The 21,250-nt window shown below is 40.9% G+C and overlaps 1 protein-coding gene across 4 annotated transcripts in view; it reads left to right on the top strand.

Moving 5' to 3' along the window:
- The first annotated feature begins 2,837 nt into the window (after positions 1-2,837).
- LOC124132602 (sodium/calcium exchanger 3-like) overlaps positions 2,838-21,250 on the top strand; it is a 72,540-nt gene continuing 54,127 nt past the window's right edge. Inside the window, exon 1 of one of the 4 annotated variants that reach the window (XM_046496588.2) lies at positions 2,838-3,209. The gene's annotated coding sequence lies outside the window, so the exon portion shown is untranslated. The remainder of the gene's footprint in view (positions 3,210-21,250) is intronic. The other 3 variants (XM_046496593.2, XM_046496592.2, XM_046496594.2) reach the window with 3 other exon arrangements.

The following is a 21,250-nucleotide window of genomic DNA, read 5'->3' as shown; positions in this document are numbered from 1 at the left end:
TATGATGATGATGGTCATGATGATGATGACGGCGATGATGATGATGACGGCGATGATGATCATGATGATGTCATGATGATGGTCATGATGATGATGACGGCGAGGATGATGATGATGATGATCATGATGATGATGATTACCATGATGATGATGATCATGTTGATCATGATCATCATCATGATGATGATGATGATGATGATCATGATGATGATCATGACCAAGTGGAAGGTTCATGGCGCTGCGTTATTATTACCCTTGTCTTTGGATCAGTCAAATCTGATTTCCCCCTGGGGAATATATAATAGCATCTATGGTAATACATGTAACTTACATACGGTACATATATTTTCTTCAAAAGAGTGTGTAGATTGGGCACAAGTCACGGAGCCTTACTCGACCTTCCCCTTATATTGATATTCAATACAACCATTGCAGCATTGTGCAAAATTAATACTTGCAGGATTGTGAAAAATTAATACTTGCAGGATCTACATATGATTGAATGCATCCTTCTTTCCCGACGTGATAAGTCGTTTTATGACAAGGGAATTGCTGCTCCTGTTGGTGTATAAACGTTTAACACAGTATGATTTTACCGGAGGATCATCTGTTTCTTCATACCATCAGCATAGGTGTTTGATGTTTCTAATGCTTCTCATCCCGCGTCTCTCTCAACCCCGAAGCCTTTGATGACTTTGAAATATTCCCAAAGCCTTTCTTCTGTCGACGGCACTATGTAACAGATCGATCAGCATCACCAACTGCTAAACGTCTCTGTAGAACGCATACGTTTTGTCGCACAGTGAAATATGTTATCTGCGACAGGACGACTCACACAACCAACAAGCTATTCAGTAAGGTGATAATCCAGTGTTGCCAGGTCATTTCACAGAGCAACGTGTCCTTTCCATTTTTCCTTCCCCTATAAATGAAATGCCTTTAACCGCTAGTCTTATTCCAGCACAGTAACCGTGGAATATCTAGATAATAGAAATAGGCAAGCTCAGTTTCTGTATTCCACATGAAATCAGCACAAGATACAAATCGGAAGAGTATTGTATTGTGTAATAAAAGATGTAATGGACTATGTGTATATGTCTACTATCATCCGACGTTCTTATTCCCATTCCTGTGTCCTTAACTTTACCTTAACAAATCTTAGCATGTCCTAATCCCACCATCGTAGGCAGTGGGGCTGAAAAGTAGTTACATCGTTGGCTCGTCACGCCGACGACCTGCGTCGACGAGATGTGTGCAATGTGTGGAGCCTGGTCTTGTGGTTGCCGCCATGATATTGCTGACTTATTGCTAACAGCGCCGTCAAACCCTACACAACCACACTGTGTCATGGAACAGTTTTACCCAACAAAACTGTTCAGAAAATACTGGAAACGAATATTTTAGAAAATTGAAATTGCTGTTGCCCCGTTGTGAAAATGAAACAAATGTTTGACTCCTCCTTTCAAACCATAGCAATGAACAAACATCCCTCTTCCATCCATACACCGGTCCTCACCCATCACCTTTTACCGTTATTCTGGCGTTGTCCACACCCTTTGCTCCCACCCATGTGTACGCTCCTTACTCATTCCCTATCCTCCTTCCATCCCTATCATCTTATTCAAAGTCAAAGAAGTTTATTGTACAAAAGGCCACCGGCCCATATACAAGAAAGAGTTACGCATGTAGATACAATGAGTCGAGTTACGTCCCTTTGAAGAACACACCAACATTCCTGTAGCCTCCGAGAATTTGCTTTAAATATCAAAATCAAGGTAACCTGGCAACCCCTATCATCTTATTCCGAGCGTTGCTGCTACGGATAATCTGCTTACTCGTGCCATCATTTTTTTATTTCCTATACTTTAACACTCACTGCTATCCATGACTCCCAACACTGGATACCTTGCTCTGTGTCGTACCCACAGGGCCACGGATAGCCATACTATACTGACTGTACTGATTACATTAAAAACATTTTTTTAATGTAATCAGTACAGTCAGTATAGTATGGCTATCCGTGGCCCTGTGGTCGTATCATACTAAATAGATGACAATTGCCAGATGCTGGGGTTTCTGTTTCCTCGTGCTTTCCTGAAACTAGCATTCAGGTCCAGCGCGAGTCGAGTGTCAATATTATTTGCATCCAATGGGACCTTGGTCCATATCTCTGTACTGTACCATTCTAGGATTGATATGAAACACAGGCATGGCGGCAGATAGACAACACCACTTATTGTTAAAAGTGACTACCAATGTCAATTAAGTCGATATAATATATAATGCCAAAAATACCAACCGTATCATTATCCACTGGTCATGTTTATGGTTTAATTAAATTTAACTTGCGGAAATCTCATCATACCAGCACGTTAAATGTTGAAAAGGAAACTAATGAACTAGAAAATTAATGATAAACTTTAATAATCATAAATCTAGAAATTCGAAGAGAATTTACGACTTTCAAATATATTTAATAACAACTGATGAATGATACCAAGATTGTTCACATATGAATAGCAATAGGGAAAACCAACAATTTAAAGGTTCCTGTCATAAAATGTGAAACAGATGAAACATTAAGGAAAATAGCCCGTTAAAGAGGATACTAATTCACTTTAAGATTTTAACGATTACTCATCTCTAAATGTGCAATGGAGACACAATGTAAAGGGGGATAACTCTACCTCACGGTTGGTACAAAACAATTCTTTCGAAACAATCATAAATTCAAATAATATTAATTGTATAGCATGTCAGTGTATGACAGTTGCAAGTATCCAGACACACTCAGCTGTTTCGACAAGCTACACGTGTTGATGAGTCAACCGCCAACTGTAGCAGATAGTCAATACGCACGGCTGAGTCGACAATCTCACACCACCTCTAAGCGTAGCTGGAGTTAGCCCCACTCTCCCGGCCTGCAACAACCTCTTGGTATAGTCACATAGCTGTTGGAGAACGGTTGTACGGCGTCACCGGCCTGGAACTAGTCGTGCCATTAGTGTTCGTCACTAGGTTGAATACAACAGCCCTGTGCTATGCATCAGTGCTTAGACGGATCGTAATGCGGAAAGGGAGTCGCTTCCTCTAGAATTACACTGTGTGTGTTCTGGCGTGGTTACTGCGAGTCAGCTCCTGGGACATCCATGAAGACGGTTGTGAGTTAAACACTTCGCGTGGATGCTGAGGATATTTTAACTTATCAGGTATGTGAGCGAGCTTTGCAGACTGTATCCTGAGGCTAAGGGCATCACTGTGCATGCTGCTTATAGTGTCCATGCATTCTCATAACATTAGAGTACAGACTTGTATATGAATTGATGCCATGATTCTCAAAACAAAAGTCTAAAGATATCTATATGAATTTATATCATGCATGTTCTGTTTGCATTAATCTGTATGTGTTATCCGAATCGATCGGTTGTTCTGTTGGTTAACTGGATCAGTAGCATTGTTGGTGATGAAAACAAAATTATGAATTATTAACGCCAGTGTCAAGGTGACATAAGTCACAAATAAAACAAGCAAGTTCTAAGCTATCGGTACACACAGCTGTCACGACGAAATATAGCTTGTAAAACCGATACCCATTTCAATGTATGGCAATAAGCCAAATAGCAATTGTAATTACAAGTTAATCGATTGACTATGACGTTAATGAATAGGTGCCTTAGCCTAAGAGAGTAAGGCCTATTCAGTGTATGTGTAATGTGTGATCTATGCATTATTGATGTACTAATTGAGGTAATTGCATTGAAACAACTGTTCGCAGCACTGGCGTGGATTTATTGCTTCAGGTGTTTTATCACCTTGTGATAATATCCTTTGTGTTGATCCTGCATTATATCATTTAACAGTGAGATACATGTCGTGGAAGCGCCATGGTGTTTTTCTTGCTTTATATCATACAGGTGTGTTATGCATTTACTTAAACTCAGGCTTACGCAAATCCTGTACTTGACATTTCTCCTGGCGCGCTGGAGTGGGCGTGGCCCTGAACTTGGGGTCAGGGGTTGTAGGTCAGACACAACGCTTTGTTTACTAGGACAACAACAAACAGCGATGGGGAGTACACAGAACAATTACCCAGTGTAAAAATCAATCCCAGCAAAAAGGACGCGATTCAGGGAGCAAGAATGCTAGAGATCACTTGAGTGCGTTTAAAAGGGTCACATTGGTAAAGCTATGGTCATTCCATACGGAGGCTGATGGCACTATCTACGGATAAATGGTCATCATTCAGGATGCTGTGGCCCCAGCGGACCATTTATTCCAAACTATATTCTGACTCGTGATGTAGGTCACCTATTCGAGGCACAGCCGCGACAAACTATATTTGATTAGATTGCTGTCAGCGCTCAAACATGGGTTCGTCAAGAATACCATGCGTGTGTACGAAACTAACATTTATGTCTGCCTGTGTGATCTAAACAAAGAACACTAAACTAAGTAAAGGGGACTTTTATAGCCTGATCCCACAGCGTAAACATAGACTTGATACAAGGCGACAATTCATTTCCAACGAATACAAATTCAATTTTGAAACGTTCAGTTTGCAACGGATCATGGAAGTCTTCACTATTCGACTGCTTCCGTGGTCTAGTGGCAGAGCATCCGCCCGGATAGCGGAAGGTACGGGGTTCGATCCCCGGCCGCGTCATACCAAAAGACGTTAAAAGATGGTACTTGTTGTTACCCTGTCTGGCGCTCGGCATTAAGGGGATAGGGGACTGGTCGGCTCGGAGTCAGTATACTGTGTGGGGTATTCATGTTAAACTGCGACATGGTATCTCAGTGAGCTAGCACTATAAATCGGCATCAGTCCGGACTAGTACAAGCAGCCACACAAACACACACACGTACATGCACGTCGCTATATAAGTGCAATAATCCTCGACGCGACGTTAAACCCCATTTCACCTCACCTCTTCACTTCAAACGCGTTCGCATAGTGTTACACACTACCCATAAACATGTAAAGGGCAAATATCCACTGGCAATACAATGATCCGGAGCAACGTTATCAGTTAATATGTTTTTTAGAACCCTGACCCACACGAAGATAACACATGGTGTAACGGAACTGGGATTCCGTTAAAATACTGATTTCGACCAACCTTTAACCACAGGTATAGAAGTTCATCTCCGGTGGAAACTCGGTGGTAAATATATCCCATATGTGTAACGTTCACATTCTTGTCTGGGTTATGGTGTTATCCCTCTGCGCAAACCGGTCCAATGTATAAATATGTGTAGAATTCAGACGCTCATAAGAAAATACATCCACACACATTCTCACATCAACACAGAATGCATGTACACGTACAACAAGGATCTTAGTCTGTCTCCAAGACAATTGAGAATGAATTTTAAAAAATTAAAAATATTCTTAACTCAAGACGAGAATACTTTGATAGTCTAGATTTCCTCAGCTCGAGGATATTAAGTCAAGCACTTTCTGGGCTCCGTTTGGATTATATTTTTATTTGTATATATGTATCTTTAAATAAGATGCCTTTACTTCTGGGACTTAATGTCAGTCTACCTGACCCTGTGTATCTACAGTTCACATTGTAAATCTGACCAGGAAGTACTCCGTAATTTGACAAATAAATGGTTGTCAGTATTAAAGAACAATGTACGCTGTGGACAAATATTGTTCTTTATGGTAGAACAAAAAGTGTGTTAAAAGAACGTGACCAATCATGTGACGACGGGAAAAAGTTATCCTACAAAGATAATGAAAATCCTTGTGTTTTGCGAGACCAAGGTCACCGACACCTTTACGACTGAGAGACCATCCCAATAACGACATCAATATGGAGCTCCAGACAATTACGCCAGTCAGAGAACCAATCACAACGATAATGCTATGATTCAGGTAGCAGGTATGTTATCGTTGGGTGAGTGATCGCGTGAACTCTCCCTGGTTTAGGGATAAGATTACGCGATCTTGTATCACAAGCATAGTCAGTGGCTCTACGTCGTGACGGTGTCTTTGGTTTGCTGTTGTTTCATGCCATTCAGTGAAACAAGCTATTCAAATACACGATACGGCATTTGGTCCTTAAGGTAAACAAACACAAATCAGCTCAAATTGTGAAATGGTTCATGCAGTTTGATCATGACTAGGGCTAGGGCGGTTCCCTGTTCACGCCAATGTGCAAGTATCGTCTTTGTGGGAAACTTCCTCTTTGTGCGTCCGCATGACGTAACGATCAGTCGTTATGATACGGGTCAGAAAGTCTGTACTGTTCAGGGCGCATGATGAATGGTACGGATGACATAAGCAACGCTCCCTCAGTCATCATGGCTCCAGAATGGCATTGCCTCACTGTTCCGCCCTCTGAAGGGATTAATCGGTTAGTCAAATTGTGCACCTGTAACACTGCCATGAGAAATAGGCCCGATTAAATAGAAACCTGAGGAGGGGTGAATGGATCATTAGTATTTGGCGAGTATCTTGCCGCGCTCCTCGTACAAGTCTCTCTCTCTCTCTCTCTCTCTCTCTCTCTCTCTCTCTCTCTCTCTCTCTCTCTCTCTCTCCCGCCCTCCCGCCCCCCCTCTCTCTCTCTCTCTCTCTCTCTCTCTCTCTCTCTCTCTCTCTCTCTCTCGGGGCCACGGATGGCCCAGTCGGCTAAGGTGCCGCGATTCGCTGTGCAGAGTTGCGTCCCTTGGGAATGCAAGAAAGCTATGATTGTGGGTTCGAATCTCGGTTCGCCCCTATTATGTTTCTAGGTTTGTCAGCACCATACCCGTGCTCGTGGGTTTCACTAAAGTGGTAAACGTCTGAGACCTGCACCACTTCGGGCTGTCCTCCCACATTAAGCTGACACGCCGTGATATAACTGGAATACTGTTAAAAGCGGCGTTAAAACCAACTCTCTCTCTCTCTCTCTCTCTCTCTCTCTCTCTCTCTCTCTCTCTCTCTCTCTCTCTCTCTCTCTCTCTCACCATGACACAGAACATCTTTTGGGAATCACACCGAGGACATAGGAAATCAATAAATCATCCTGCAGAGAACCATGGCAAGTATAATATGCCGCTGGCTCAGGTTATATGTTACTGTTGTGGCTTTGTGTATCCTATAATACGTTAACGTGATTGTATGATTCAATAACAATTTCATGCATGATTAATGGCACTGGTAATTCCCGAAAATCATAAAAGTCCATAAAAGATACATAGTTTTATGAAAATAATACGAAACTATATGAATCAGTGCAGTGGTTTCTACAATAGCGAATGTGCAGACTGAATTAACCATGCAGAGTCACAAAAGCCGACAGGGATTGTTTACCGATCCATTACCACCCCATTGTTCATTTTGAATGATAAATATTTATTAACCATAAGCAAAAAATCTTCATCCAGAGTCCATTAAATAGATTGTATTTGTTTCATCTAAAATAAAGCGACTAAATCATTTCCATTATCAGAAGAAATCTCCACCGAGAGCATTGTACGATTCCGACTACATCATAAACATGTATTTATGAATCACTATCACGCGCCACCGGAGGCACCCGTCACAAACATATGCAAAGACAAGCAACTTGTTCACCTGAAAAAACACATCTCCACAAAAAAGCCTTTTGAAAGTCTTCAGTGACTTCAACTTCCCCCTGGTCCGCAATTAGCAGACACTTTCATTTAGTAGGCAAACGCAGTACACGTTACAAGGCCCAGAAAGTCCCGGCCGGCTTGTAGTCAGTTGCAGTCAGGGGCCCATCAAGTGCAGCGAGTCGTCATCATACCTCCTGCAGGCTGCTGGTGTGTCTCAGTGTGTACGACCCTGAACCCTGGTATTTGCTGATTATGTTCAATACAGGGATCCTACTGGGATAGACACATGTGTTCCACAATTAACAACCACTCTGTCATCATGTCAGTGATTAATTGCATCATGTATAAGCGAAAGTATGTAGATTAATTATACTCATTCTTCTCTGAGCTGTTTTACCAGAGCGATTTGATGTGTACGACAATGTGGAGCTGTTTTGGATTTTATTTGATGGCATGCATGTTGATAACTTGACAATGTAGCTCACGAATCTGTTTTCCGTATATTGTAACTTTACCAATCTAGTTTCAAATGATATCCCGATTAACGCGTTTACTTATATATTAGACCCGTGAAGATCCGGGGTAGAATAGGTCTTCAGCAACCCACGCTTGCTGTAAAAAGCGACTCTGCTTGTCGTAAGAGACAACTAACGGGATCGGGTGGTCAGGCTCGCTGACTTGGTTGATGCATGTCATTGTATCCCAATTGCGTGGATCGATGCTCATGATGTCAACCACTGGGTTGTCTGGTCCAGACTAGATTATTTACAAACAGCTGTCATATAGCTTGAATATTGCCGAGTGCGGCGTTAAACAACAAACAAACAAACTTATATATAATAATAAAAACACGGTCATGTAATCACTGCTTGTATTTAAGTGCATCTTTCCTGGTGATCCGGGTTTTACTCTTCGTCTGTGCCTGTTGAATGGTTGACGAAATGTCACAGCAAGACACCGTAACCAGTTGGATTATGCATATCACTTGCCCTATATTATAGCTTATGTAGGCAATCATGTATAATATGAAGCTGCTTGTTCGGTGGCTATTAGTGTGGTTGGAGTGTGGGCTGCTTATAACTATATTATTAGGGTTTAATAAGGTAGCGTTCCTTTAACATTACCAATTTACCATTCTGACATTTCTGGTATGCGACTTAATGAAGTATATGATTGTATTGCTCAAGCTGAGATCAACATTCAGGTGTTCAGTGAGAGTTGTGCCGCAGTATGACTGAAGCAGGGAAACGCTTGTAACACTACATGTTATTTATCCATATTCAGCATGATGAAAATCGGGTTTCTAGGTGTATTTCTCAATTACACTGATCCCTCCATTCCTGGAATCACTTTATGAATCATCACTCATAGCAAATTTAAGCGCCAACAGACAACTACAAATGTACTTCCATTCTCTACACATTTAGTTGGAAACAACAAACGAATGTGTACGATGCAATGGCACGTATGTCCCAAGTGGGATTTTACAACTTACATTGTACATTGCATTCCTATTTGATTAGCGTCGATTCATCGACGGTCAATAATATGGGTATAACTTGCAAAGATGAGGTGAGGTGAGGTGAAATGGAGTTTAACGTCGCGACCAAGATTATTGCACACGTGCGTGCGTGCGTGCGTGCGTGCGTGCGTGCGTGCGTGCGTGCGTGTGTGTGCGTGTGTATGTGTTTGTTTGCCCCCAGGACGACCTTCCCTTGAAACCCAAATGTAGAATGTTGTAGGCAGTAAAATTGACTGATATTTTGGACCCCTCCCTCATAACAATGCCCTTGGTGCGTGTGGGGCTGCTTTACTAGTCCGGACTGATGCCGATTTATAGTGCTAGCCCACTGAGATACCATGCCAGTGTTTAACAAGAATACCCCACTCAGACACAGTATACTGACTCCGAGCCGACCTGTTTTGTTAGCCCCTTAATGCCGAGCGCCATGCAGGTCAACAACAAATTTAATCCTTAACGTTTTTTGGTATGACGCGGCCGAGGATCAAATCCCCGACCTTCCGCTCTCCGGGCGAACGCTCAGCTACTAGACCACGGAGGCGGTCTCTTGCAAAGCTGAAGTCATATGTAGCATTGCGTATGTACTCTAACAATTGACCCCTCAAGCCCATGTGTGTGTCACAGCAAACTTGGGTTGTATTCCGCTTTATGGAACCCCTAAAGACAATGATCAGCAAATATCCTTCCATCGGTAAACACTTCGTCTGGTAAACTGTAATGCTAGTGCAACCGTATGTATCCTCTGATATACTGTAAGGACAAATAAATACTTCCTAAAAGTATTAAATCTCAACATATTTGCTTTCTGGGCGAGGAGGGTTATGTAATGTGATGACGACTCATCTACCGTGTGAGAAGTAACGCAGGGATGTTTCCAGAGAGTCACTATTGATCTGTAACAAGGGAAGGGGGTTATTGTTTTTGCTGCTTGAAATATTTGAAAAATGAAAATTGTTTTATGCAGACGTAAACAAAGTTATTAATAAGTTATAATTGTAATTGCCTTTCTCCAGTAGATATGCCATTTAATATAATCATGATAAAGTACTATTAAATAATTCATTTCAATTCATCATATTTTTATGAGCGTTTTTATCAAATGTATCGCAACATTTATTTCCTGCCTTAAAGTGTCTAGCCGCCAAATATTCATCATACAGACTTTCAAATATCCGTATGGAATATTCCAACATTCGTCCATCAATTTCTGCAAACTATCAGCATTCATAAGTTGATTTTACTGCCGCCCTGGGGAAATTAATGATGGTATATAGTGGAAAATGTAGTCCAAAAAAACACCTCCACAATAGATCTTATGCAAGACCCTTTGTTGCTGGCATCAATGTACGAGCGAGATGTCCAGTTCTGTATAAAATGTCCTTTATCGGGATCCCTGTTTATTGAAACAAGATTCCTGATGCCTCAGTAAACATGTCGCTGCCAACCTCTTTGACGAACTAATGCATTCCAGGTAAGCTATTTTCAGCCCTAAGATTGGAATTTTTATGGTGAGGGTGTACACCTTTTTTCCGTACATTCTTATTGAGACATGAAAGAAGCCGTAGTCGATGACTGATGACAAGCAGGTGATATTCAGAGATTTAGGTCAATGGTTTGTGAAGATTAAGATTCTTTATAATTCGCCATTGCCTCGACGTTCCTCGGAAAAGATTGCAATCTGTGAAGGATCTTTCGTACGCAAGTCTAATGAAAGTCTATTTTGAGAGGAGATGCAGTTTACTTTGACTCCAGAAACCAAGGTAACTGAAATCTATTTTGAAGACTGTATCGTTATATGTACATGCCGCATAGCCATGTAGGCATAGCAGCTTAGCTCACGGAATTTTAGAAACATATCTATGGTATTTCAATACAAGACAGACAGGCATTTCAATATTCTGCGTTGTTACGACAAACATGTCTCACATCCATTCTTCACAACATTAGATGCACCGACGACCAGGAGCTTAGAGCAATGGTAGCTGTAGAAGTTGGCTTTGGGAGTACTAACAGGCCTTTAACCTGATGACAGCCGTCAGAGTATAACTGCTCACATTTCAGGAAACAGACGGCGGCCGCTTCAAGGTCGTTTGAGAAGTGGAAACATCCGGGTCCGTGGTAAAGCAGTGATGACACGAATGAGACATGAGTGAGTGCGTAAGTTTGGTTTTACGCCGCTTTTAGCAATATTCCAGCCATATCACGGCGGGGGACACCAGAAAAGGGCTTCACACATTGTACCCATGTCGGGAATCTAACGCGTGACGAGCGAACGAGCGTAACCACTATGCTACCCGACCGCCCCCAATTGGACATGAGGATTGGCAGTAGGATATGATCATTTCATGACATGGGTGTATACTTCGTATCGATCAGTTATTCGAGCTATTATAAGGCTTGTGCATTTTTTAGTTTCCTTTCCCCTGTTCATCTCACTGATCCGACCGACCCGTGAAGATCCGGGGTAAAATGGGTCTTCAGCAACCCATGCTTGCCGTAAAAGGAGACTATGCTAGTCGTAAGAGGCGACTAACGGGATCGGGTGGTCAGGTCGCTGACTTGGTTGATGCACGTCATTGTATCCCAATTGCATAGATCGATGCTCATGGTATCAATCACTGGATTGTCTTGTCCAGACTCGATCATTTACAGACCGTCGTCATATTGCTCGAATGTTGATGAGTGCGGCGTTAAACAACAAACAAACAAACACTGATACGACCACGTGGGGATTCCGTGGTCAAATTAGTCCTCAGTGGGCTCGGGAGCTCGGATTGCGTGTCAGCGTGTATCAATGTCGTCGACCATCATTCTTGCTTTCAGTCACTGACTTCCCTGGATCCACATAGGCTCTGAAGTAGATATAATAGGGATGACAACAACATTCGCTCTCGCTGATCCAAATTCATTTGTATCACAATATGTACTCACTGCCTTTTACATTTTAATGGACGAAATTGTGTACTCCACTGTTCTCATGTTAACTGTGTATATTATGAAGCCGTAAGCCGTGACGAGTTGTATAATTAATAAAACCACGCTAGTGTGAGCAAGCACCCAGTGTTCCCCCCAGTAATTGCCTCATCAATGTTCAGAGATAAGCTGGGGGATCCAAGTCCGGAAAATAACATCAGCGAGAAGACCTGATTCCCTCAGTAATGTAGACTATAATTACACTCCCGGCAACAGCGAAGAAATCAGCGGCCGCCATCAGGGTCCTCGCATAAAAGGATACTAGAAGATAAACCCTAAATCCTCTGCAGTCGTAAATCTGAACATCGTTTGCTCAGACCATTGACAAGGCATTACTTGATGGGAAAATGTAAAGGAAGGTCAGTTGTTCACGGACATGACCCCCTGGCCCACACTACACAGCTGTCTAAATTAGGTTTCCAATCATATCGCAATCTGCTAATATTTATGTATAAATATCAATTCTATTGGGACGTAAAAGATGTCCATTATTGACGTAAGGATGTTGTATCTTGATCGATTGGAATGAGACTCGATTTAATCTATGCATGGTCCCCTTCTTCAGCAGCATCTGGACCAACAGTCCGAACCAAAGCATGATGTACATGTACAGAGATGTTTTACAGCATTAGCCATCCGTGATTTAATTGTTCATCATTTGTAACCCACCCAAACAATAAGAGAAAGGGACTTAATGTATGTCAGTTGCTTAGAAATGTAACTTATTTCAATATATTGAACATCATTGCAGTTGGCACGCACAAACAAATACAAAATGTTTAAGATTATGTAGACAAAGTTCCTTAAATGTTGTCGAAGATGAAATTCACTTTTTACTTGTATGTTGTAAATATGATAATTTAAGGAAAAAATATATTGTACAAAAATACTATCTAAATCCAAATAAATTCAAGTTTTTCTCTTTAATATCACGTGTGAGCAAAACGGCAATACAAAATCTATCTCTATTTATTTATCATGCCATGTTATTAAGAAATGAATCCTTGTTACATTCTTAACCGCTTCCACATGTGAGTATTCTCAACTATGGGCCTTTGGCCTTACAGTTATATATGAATAAACTGAATTGACAGTATTGTCCTATTCTTCAGCAGCATCTGGAACAACAGTCCCAACCAAAGCATGATGTACATGTACAGTGATATTTTACAGCATTAGCCATCCGTGGTTTCCATGTTCATCATTTGTAACCCACCCTAAACTATAAGATAAAGGGACTTCATGCATGTAAGAAGCTTAGAAATGTATCTTATTTCCATATAAACAGTATTTAAATACAGAACGTATGTACAGTAAACTACGTTCATAACGAACTGATCGATATAACGAACTTAGTTTTTAGTCCCGGCCATATGTTGTGTATATGCTGTATATATGCTTATAACGAACTACGGTTATTACGAACTAAAATTAGTGGTCCCTTTGAGTTCGTTATAACCGTAGTTTACTGTATATATTTCATATTAAATTTTGATAGTAACAATGATATTATTTGTTCACTGCCCAACAGATGTAGAGTATATATTTATTTTGTAAGGCTATTGAAAAACTGCCACACAGAATCATTGAGTATGCTCAAAACGATCTCTTTAGACTTCCGCAGCTTGTCAGACAGTGAAGGAAACATGGTAATACTTCTTAAAGCCACCTATTCAAGCTTCCTTCCCCATCAGTACCACCGCATGTCCCTAAATAGCTAAGTCTTAACAGACACGTATGTCCATTTGTTTTACCGAGGGATGAGCTGTGAAGTAATTCTTTCTTAAACCCCTCTCTGTTTCAAGACTTAGCCACATGCTATCCCGCCATATTGGACTAGCACACGAACTCGGTACACAACAAAGTCGTATTCGTCATAAGATCGTAATGATTGCAATAATTATGTATTTACGGATCTCGCCTCAGGCGTTTCCTTGACAGTATTCAGTTCAGAAATGTCACTTTATGACTAACGGATTAATCTTACCGATAAAAATATCTCCATATGTTGCTTGTTTGATGCAAAACATTCTTGCTCATGCATACATCTTCTGAATCATGGCCATATTTGAGTATAGAATATGGTTTGAGATAGAATATACAAGCCATTGGTCGTGAGACGTTACTTATCTGTATTAATTGTTTTCTTAAAAATCCAGAAATATCAGACATTCCGTACTAAAGTATAAATTCTTTAGAATAGACCTTCGGGTTTTTTTCATACAACGTATATCTCATCTTGGCGTTAATAGCAGATCGCATATATGTTAACATTCCCAAATACCTCGGAAATACCATTCACATGATACGGCTAGGGCGTTAGAAGTTTGAGTGTACATAGGTTGTATATTTTCTGTGTAAAATCAAAAGTGCATGTTGGAAAGCTGTCATTATCTGTAGCTATTTCAGCGTTAGAAGTCGCCACAGAATTGTGTCCCTTCGGTGTGTCCGGATCCTCATATTATTGCTTCAATTCCTTGGTTCTCCCTGATTAGGATCCTTGGTAGCATCTTACCTGTGCTCATGGGTTTCACCAAAGTGGTTAACGTCTACGGCGTGAGTCAGGTTGTCCCTGCTTCCTTCGACAAAAAGCTGACATCCACGAGGAAACAAACAGACAGCGTTAAACTAGACACACTCACCTTTCGTGAACACCTGGTGTCATCACCATCTGACAGTGATGCTTAAACACATGATAAAGTTAAATCATACAACTTGATTTCTTATGATTATGGAATCGGCTTTGTCGCCTTTTTGTATTTTGGTTGGTTGTTGACTATTGCAGGACATGCTTACCCCTTTCGCGAACACCTGGTGTCATCACCATCTGACAGTGATGCTTAAACACAGGATATATTTAAAATCATACAACTTGATTTCTTATGATTATGGAATCGGCTTTGTCGCTTATTTGTATTTTGGTTGGTTGTTGACTATTGCAGGACATGCTTACCCCTTTCGCGAACACCTGGTGTCATCACCATCTGACAGTGATGCTTAAACACATGATAAAGTTAAATCATACAACTTGATTTCTTATGATTATGGAATCGGCTTTGTCGCTTATTTGTATTTTGGTTGGTTGTTGACTATTGCAGGACATGCTTACCCCTTTCGCGAACACCTGGTGTCATCACCATCTGACAGTGATGCTTAAACACATGATAAAGTTAAATCATACAACTTGATTTCTTATGATTATGGAATCGGCTTTGTCGCCTTTTTGTATTTTGGTTGGTTGTTGACTATTGCAGGACATGCTTACCCCTTTCGCGAACACCTGGTGTCATCACCATCTGACAGTGATGCTTAAACACAGGATATAGTTAAAATCATACAACTTGATTTCTTATGATTATGGAATCGGCTTTGTCGCTTATTTGTATTTTGGTTGGTTGTTGACTATTGCAGGACATGCTTACCCCTTTCGCGAACACCTGGTGTCATCACTGATTCTCAGTGATCCAGTCTTATAATTTTCACCGTTTTACGCCCAATAGAATCTGTTTCGGTAGATACTCGTGGCTGGTTACTCTCTGGCGTTGACGTTTTATATTATTTGTTTACCATTGTTTACCATTGTTTACCATTGTTTACCTTGAGCTTACATTACCTGTGATTGCACAATTTCATTCAAATTGTGGTTGATCAATCATGTGTTACCCCTCCCTAGATTATATTATAGTTCACAACAAAACCTCTCCTTGTTATTTTTTTATCGATCATGGAACTCGACCTATACTTTCTTTTGCCGCCCAGTTTATATTTGCTATTCCATTGCAGGAATTAATGTTTAGTGGTATCCACAACGTCCCACCTGTTTTGTATATATAAAACTAACCAATGTCCTGATACGTGTTAACTGTTGATATCAACCTTCTATATCAAAACATCTGTAATCTCGTTTGCTTCTGTTCAGTGTCATATCAATGTATTACATAACTTGCTGAGACCTTGGATTGCCATAATAGCATAGTGCGTGAATATACGTCAGCGAATATTAAATTTAGGATGTCAGGATGACACACCACATGTCAGAAATAAGCTATTTCTCTTTACATTATATTTGATGTTATTTCAAAATGTCAAATAGAATCTGGTTTGTTATCTTCTGCCAAGCGTAATGTCGAATGCAACTGTTTGATGAACTGTTTAATTAACGACTGAGCAGATGGTCGGTTTAATTATTAACTCGAAGGTAATTATCTAATTGATCATACATCTCATTAAAGTCTCGTCGTCGTTTTCTCCTTATCTATTTATTGCTTGGTACTAATGTCTGTGACCTTGGTACCCCATTGTTTCCTAACTAAAGTGAAGATTCCGGGGTAGACTAGGTCTTCAGCAACCCATGCTTGACGTAAAAGGCGACTATGCTTGTCGTAAGAGGCGACTAACGGGATCGGGTTGTCAGGCTCGCTGACTTGGTTGATGCATGTCATTGTATCCAAATTGCGAGGACATATGCTCATGTTATCAATCACTGGCTTTTCTTGTCCAGACTCGATTATCCACAGACCGAAATATTGCTAAGTGCGGCGTTAAACAACAAACAGAACAACAACAACTTTAACTATTCTTAGGATAAGTACGTGGCATAGGTAACAGTAGTCCTGCACCATGACCGTGGAATATATTTATTTTATGAAACAAAATAATTATCTAAAAATGCATACAGGGATCCTACTGGGATAGACACATGGGTTCCTCAATTAACAACCACTCTGTCATCATGTCAGTGATTAATTGCATCATGTATAAGCGAAAGTATGTAGATTAATTATACTCATTCTTCTCTGAGCTGTTTTGCCAGAGCGATTTGATGTTTATGACAATGTGGAGCTGTTTTGGATTTTATTTGATGGCATGCATGTTGATAATTTGACAAAGTAGCTCACGAATCTGTTTTCTGTATATTGTAACTTTACCAATCTAGTTTCAAATGATATCCCGATTAACGCGTTTACTTATATATTAGACCCGTGAAGATCCGGGGTAGAATAGGTCTTCAGCAACCCACGCTTGCTGTAAAAAGCGACTCTGCTTGTCGTAAGAGGTGACTAACGGGATCGGGTGGTCAGGCTCGCTGACTTGGTTGATGCATGTCATTGTATCCAAATTGCGCGGACCGATGCTCATGTTATCAATCACTGGCTTGTCTTGTCCAGACTCGATTATCTACAGACCGGAACATTGCTAAGTGTGGCGTTAAACAACAAACAAAACAACAACAACTTTAATTATTCTTAGGATAAGTACGTGGCATAGGTAACAGTAGTCCTGCACCATGACCGTGGAATATATTTATTTTATGAAACAAAATAATTATCTAAAAATGCATACAAAAGCAAGTCTAGCCAGCTCAAGCTAGCTCTATTCCACAATATTCTGAAATCAGCATAGGGAATTTTTATTTTATTTTTAGAGTCAAGAAGGATATTGTGTGATATAAGATTTCAGAGACTGAAATATCAGTCTAAGGTAACAGTAGAACGACTGATATGGCGGTTACTTAAGTCCCACATACAATAGAACCCCGCTAGTCAGGACCAACTTACAGTGTAACCTCGTTTGCCCGGACACCCCGCGTTACTGAAGTCTACATTGATGCAAAAAGACATTATTCGACCTTAAATCGGAAATGTTGTGTGGGCAAATCTACTGGGAACTGTACCTGCCGAAGTAGCGGGATGTCGCTGTCAGTGTACAACCAGATGTACTGAATATGTATAAGACACAGTGCGGTGTTACCTCTGGAATGGTGCTAACATATGCGGTGGTTAGGAATACGGATTATATTGATAATGAAACAAGTAACAGATTGCAGCTTGTTCAGACACACGAAAACATGGTATAATATGTAGAGTAGAGTCAACCGAATATCGGTTGCGTAGAATAACATGACATATATGTGTAATGATATAAGGTGAGGTGAAATGGGGTTTAACGTCGCGTCCAAGATTATTGCACTTATATAGCGACGTGCATGCGCGTGTGTGTGTGTGTGGCTCCTTTACTAGTCCGGACTGATGCCGATATATAGTGCTAGCTCACTGAGATACCATGCCGCCGTTTAACATAAATACCCCACTCAGAGAGAGTATACTGACTCCGAGCCGACCAGTCCTTGTTTTAACCCCTTAATGCCGAGCGTCAGACAGGGTAACAATAAGTACCATCTTTTAACGTCTTTTGGTATGACGCGGTCGGGGATCGAACCCCGGACCTTCCGCTCTCCGGGCGGACGCTCTACCACTAGACCACGGAGGCGGTCTGTAGTGATATAAGCACCGGATTGGTTAGCAGAGGACAAGACATCACTTCACACCCATTTCTCGTAGAACACGAATACCCTTTGTCAACTTCAGATTTATTGGTGAGTGAATGAGTATGGTTTTACGCGGCTTTTAACAATATTCCAATATCACGGCGGAGGACACCGGATATGGGCTTTACACATTGTACGCATGTCGGAATCGAACCCGGCTCTTCGGTGTGACGTTTTAACCACGTTTTAACCACCAGGCTACTCTACCGCCCTATAGTTGAGTGACTGAGTGAGTTGGATTTAACGTCTTTTCAACAATTTTACCGTTGTATCACAGCCTGTCTGCGTACATGTGGTAGAGCTACAGACGTAATCGTAGTCTCATCTCATATTTGTGAAGCACATGAGCATGGGTATGGTGATGACAAACCGACAATCATAATCAGGGCGCATCTGGGATTGACACGAGTGAACAGCGGATCCTGGTACACTTTAGTGCCTTTGACAGACCAATAGGCGTGTCCTTCACCTAAGCATACCCTTTCGAAACTTAGATATACGTCTGTCAGTGAATGTCCTTACGCATGGATGTCCTTACGCACAAGAATTTCACATAATTCTTAAATAAAGTATATATTACCCACATCAATATAACTAATCTTTTGGGGAGATAAACATGGTCTTCGAAACGATAGGCACCCTCTGCACTCAGGGCGATTATATTCCACGTATGTTCCCTAAATGTGAAGAATAGAGATTCCCATCTGTTTGTGTGTTTATGAAGGAATCAAAGCCTAGCACCAACATCCATGACACCACGGTAACTAAAATCTATGTAGGTGGTTCATTCTGTTGTTGTACCTCAAAACATCCATTTGCATGACTCCCTTATTGAATATACGCTTGTCTGGTTCGCAGACCAGAAATTTCAATGTTACTGTAAAGGAAAAAAAACATTTATCATTATAGGATAACATGTAAAACATATCCTTGTTCCAGAGCACGACGCCTGTTTGAGCTCTGACACATGCTACTTATCTATCAATCAAAAAGGCCCGTGCAACCAGGCAAGACTGTTTTACCTGGTTAATCAATACATGTGTTTACACAATACCATTTGCACGATAAACTTCCAATTATTTATATAATATATGTAGTAACACGCAGTACAGTTTATTATAGAGGTATTTTGTAGTTTGTATTTGCACAACCGATTTCAATTTTGTTGACGTATATATTGATTCCAGAAATATATTTACGTGTTATATTTAACATCAATGTTCTACGCGGAGTTGCGTCCCTTGACCACGCCAGAAACCTATGATTGTGGGTTCGAATCCCAGTACACTCCGATTATGTTTCTAGGGTTGTCAACAACATACCCGAACTCGTGGGTTTCACTGAAGTGGTAAATGCCTGAGACCTGTATCACTTCGGCCTTTCCTCCCACGTGAAACTACGCTCCATGGCGTTACTGGAATATTGTTCAAAGCGGCGTTAAACACATTGTATCAGACACCACAAGAAGAACCCGGGGTACTCTATACATTTATTGCATTCTGTTGAGTCTACGCATTGCAGTCTCCTTCCATCGAATATGCCTTTCCAAGTTTACACGAGCGTACTGACACATACCTAATGCATGCTTGTTGCATGCCCTATTTGTCCTTGCTAATCAATAACGGACACTATAAAGTCAGTTACTCTCAGCTATCAAGTATTGGGACGGCAAATATACAGCGACCAATTGTGCATGACAGTTTTCCAACCTATACCTAGGCAACGAAACACAAGACCTTTCCCATGTAGTTTGATCAGTCCTTTGTTCTGAAAGAACAGCATAACGTTATTAAATAAGGACACCAATCAATAATTGTAGTTGGAGAGGTGTAAAATTGAAAATATCGATTCTTATATGAATTATGGATTATGATACCGTGTCAACGTGACATCTGTGTTGTTGCTTATCACAGTGACTGTGTGATAGCTGTCTCGTGATTCTTGATACTAACAGCTGGTCTCTGAAATGAACATATCGTACAGAAAAAAACAGTTGTTAAATTATCTTAATGAAAATATAATAAAAAGGAGCCTAGAGACTCTCTTCATTTACATGAGACTGCAGTAATCTAGACTTGCCAAATATTATAGGCTTGCACGGGCTGTATTTGATATATTTGTATCAGGGTCTGTAAGACAGACTAGTGATTCTTCTTCGTACCTGGATTCTTCAATCTTCCATATTTCGTATGTACTTTCTCCACAGCTATTGCGATAAATACAAGCAACAAGTCCCTTCCATGATCATAAACAAAAAAACGCCAAAAGTAGAATTCAGTGTATGATTCCGACACATTTTAAGGTATGGCGTGCACAATTCACTTGTGGTCCAGTTAGTTCGTGGAGACACTATGCAAAAGTTTTCCAATACAGCTTTTCACATTCAGTACTTCAAGATATATCTTCGGTCATGGCATGAGACGAGATTGAGACGCCTCGTGGAAATATGGAAGCATCAGAGGAGATATGACAATGTCCTCTTTATTCTGCGACGTAAGACGTAAAACGTCAACGCCAGAGAATAACCAGTCTCGATTATCCGCCGACACAACTTCCACTGGGCGCAACATGTGACCAGCGATGACACCAGGTGTTCGCGAAAAGGGCAAGCACGCCCTGCTCCACCTGGACCACCTCAACGTCCGTACATCCACCACTGAAGTAACTGTTAGAACCAGTCCAACCCACGTCACTGACAGATATCGACCGTTATGTGTTTAATGTAATGTATTTACCAATGGTATCGATTCTTCCGTTTGGATCTCATACGAGCAAAGTGTTAATGTTACTGCTTATAGATTATTCGATTCTTTGAGCATGTTTTTCAATCGCGAAATATCAATTAACCCTAAAAGCCC

The sequence above is a fragment of the Haliotis rufescens genome, unplaced genomic scaffold (assembly GCF_023055435.1).
Source record: "Haliotis rufescens isolate VD_foot unplaced genomic scaffold, xgHalRufe1.0.p SCAF_11, whole genome shotgun sequence".
Classification (NCBI taxonomy): domain Eukaryota; kingdom Metazoa; phylum Mollusca; class Gastropoda; order Lepetellida; family Haliotidae; genus Haliotis; species Haliotis rufescens.
The sequence above is the reverse complement of the archived record's forward strand: the minus strand, read 5'-3'. Positions and strand labels throughout refer to the sequence as shown.